We start from the raw sequence: 3,142 nt of genomic DNA, 5'->3' as shown, positions 1-3,142 counted from the left end.
GGGAAAGAACTGGAGTTGGTAAAACTGACTGACTAACTTTATGAGGAAACCTAAGACAGTTAACCTTGAAAAGCCCCATTACAAGGTAACTAAGCCAAGACAGAACAGACTTCCTAGTGACAGATCTGCATGTGGAGATGGAAGTGCAAGTTAAATTAGTGGATTTTACCTGTGCATCATGTCTGGAGGTAGTAGAGGAAAGCTAAGAACGGTGATCTCCAGCGTAATATTTGAAATAGCTTCCTGACAACAAAATCTCATGAATGAAACTGAAAGACCATCACTTGTAGAATGCAAAATCAGACATGGCATACCACTAGAAAATGCCATAAAAAGAACTATCTTACATTGTCAAGTATTTAAGCCAACCGTATCCTGGGCTGTATCCGGAGAGGTGTGGCCAGCAGGTCGAGGGAGGTGATTCTGCCCCTCTACTCTGCTCTGGTGAGACCCCACCTGGAGTACTGCGTCCAGCTGTGGAGCCCTCAATATCAGAAGGATATTGACCACTTGGAGCGAGTCCAGAGGAGGGCCATGAAGATGATCAGAGGGCTGGAGCTCCTCTCCTATGACGAAAGGCTGCGAGAACTGGGCTTGTTCAGCCTGGAGAAGAGGAGGCTCCGAGGAGACCTCATTGCAGCTTTCCAGTATCTGAAGGGGGCCTACAAGGGTACTGGGAGAGGACTTTTTACAAGGGCCTGCAGTGATAGGACAAGGGGTAATGGGTAGAAATTGAAATCAGGGAGGTTTAGATTAGATGTCAGGAAGAAATTCTTCACAGAGAGGGTGGTGAGGCACTGGAACAGGTTGCCCAGAGATGTTGTGGATGCCCCATCCCTGGATGTCTTCAAGGCCAGGCTGGATGAGGCTTTGAGCAACCTGGTCTAGCGGAAGGTGTCCCTGCCCATGGCAGGGGGGGTGGAACTAGATGATCTTTAAGGTCCCTTCCAACCCTAACCATTCTATGATTCTATGATTCTATGAAATCTTCCTTCCCCTCTAATATCCATTGTTTCTTTGCCTTTCAACAAAGGCAGGAAGAAATAAAAGGACAAACCTTGGGAAAAAAATGTAGGTGCTGAATTTTATGGAGTCTTTGACCTTTCTCATGACAACCTAGCCATCTTCAAGCAACTTTTGTTATACTGTTTACCGGCACATCTAGTCAACACTAAAAACAACATTGGTTCATTAAATGTTATGTAAATTAATCTAGTGCAATACATACCTGAAATGCAAGGGAACAAAAAAAACCCAAAGAAATTAAAAAAAAAAAAAGTCAGTGATCTGACCTTCCTGCAGAGATCCTCAATCTGTCCTCACCCTGAGCTAGTAAATTCGCAGAGAAGCAGCGCAGAAGCACAGCTATCCAAGCCCAGGATATCAGGCTTAAGGTAGTTTATGCAAAACTAAACTGCACGTCCGTGCATTCACGGTAGACTTAACCTAGAATCCAAACAAACTGCCTCTGAATAAACCTGCCTGTGTGCGACAATGCAACATTTCCGTAGCTTACTGCAGTTATGACCAAGCTATACTGCTAGAAAAGATGTGCAGCTTCACTGCACTATTCTGCCCACACCACAGGCTGTAAAGGATACAACTGAGGTGAAGTATGAAAGGAAGAATGAAATCTTTGTTTTTAACAGAACATGGGGCCTTATGGAATACCCACAGGAGAGAAAAATACAGATTTTTTCCAACAGCAATAAATGCAGTAAAATACATTTTAAGTTAAATTCTACAGGAGTTGAGGCAAAAAAGTAATCAAAAGTATTATGGTAAGTGAATAGTAAAATGAAAGTTAAAAGATAACAGCTGTCAAAACACAAACTTAATTATGTGTGCTCTGGGTCACTTGCACTGCACCCATCTCGTATGTCTGGTGCCTAGCACGAAGTTTGCTTCCTTGAATATGACCTTCCTGTTTGTACTGGCATCTTACAAGAAGATCAAGAAGGTGTGAGGAAGAGTTTATAATTCCATGAAGGTGGGGGGAGAAATAACAAAATTTAAATCACTAACTATACCTTGGTCTTTGTATTTCAGGAAAAATACTGGGGGGAATAGAAGTAGAAAATCCCTACAGTAAGACAGCAGCACGTACTTTCAGTCTGTAGGTCTACAATCATTTAATAATACATTTTTAATGTCTTTCTGGCTACTGTGTAGACTGTAGAAGAACTAGTAATAGCCAACATACTGAAGCTTAAAGTGCAGCATTTGTCAACGGTTAGAGAAGGATGTCGCTGCCGTCTCAGATATCACTAAGTAACTCCTAGAAATTGCTCACTTTAAGCATCCTCAGCATCTGAGGTTGATCTAAAAACATCATTCTTACTATTACTCACTTTAATCCTAATTAGTTATGTTTCAAAAGGCCACTGTTAAGTAAAATACAACAACAACAGGGAAATCTGAACTCAGGAACTTAATATTTTTTTTCCCCTCAAGTGGAATAGAACAAAAACTGATAAAAGTTTTGCTTGCTTTAAATTCAACTTCAGAATTTCAGGAAAAATATTCAAGCAGTTATATATAGGACTTGCTACCAATATCAATCCTCTCTTGGAACAGTTGCTCTAAATGCAGTGGGCATCTTAAAAGAGTTTTGAAAGTAGCCAGGATACCCCACGCATTCTAATACTATCCAGTATCTCCTCAACAAAAAGATGAATCAGTTCAGAAGAGCAGCCTTCTTGCCAGGAAATGTCATTAACGTAGCAATTTTCACTCAGGCCATTTATAAATTCAGCTCCTGAAACTGAAAACAGGTATTTCCAAGGAGAGGACATTTCATTCGTATACACCAACATTCATTACCCTTCCTCATCCCACTCTAAGTACCAAACAACAATTCTTTTCAGGTTGGTGAGAACTTGGCAAACACGGTCTCCCCCCAGCTGCAAGGTTTAATTTATCTGGGCAAGGGAAATGCCCAAGGCACCTGGTGTGCCTATGCAGCAAAGCAGCACAAGCACACACGTACCCCTTCCCTCCTCATGTCAACCTCCACGCTGCCAGTGGGAGATGAGATCGTGACCTTGCACCTCCCCAGCAGCACCCAAGCTCTGATGCATCCTCAGATGAGATGCCGCAGCCAAGCTCTGTCCCTAGGGGACACAGTGATGTGTGACCCAGT

General features: G+C 42.4%; 1 protein-coding gene across 1 annotated transcript in view; it reads right to left on the bottom strand.

Moving 5' to 3' along the window:
- Nucleotides 1-3,142, bottom strand: part of FARS2 (phenylalanyl-tRNA synthetase 2, mitochondrial) — a gene marked incomplete at its 3' end in the record, with an annotated part of 19,905 nt that overhangs the window by 4,885 nt on the left and 11,878 nt on the right. The gene's annotated exons all lie outside the window — the stretch shown is intronic.

This window comes from Eurypyga helias, unplaced genomic scaffold (assembly GCF_000690775.1).
Source record: "Eurypyga helias isolate BGI_N326 unplaced genomic scaffold, ASM69077v1 scaffold14050, whole genome shotgun sequence".
NCBI classification, from domain to species: Eukaryota; Metazoa; Chordata; class Aves; order Eurypygiformes; family Eurypygidae; genus Eurypyga; species Eurypyga helias.
The sequence above is the reverse complement of the archived record's forward strand: the minus strand, read 5'-3'. Positions and strand labels throughout refer to the sequence as shown.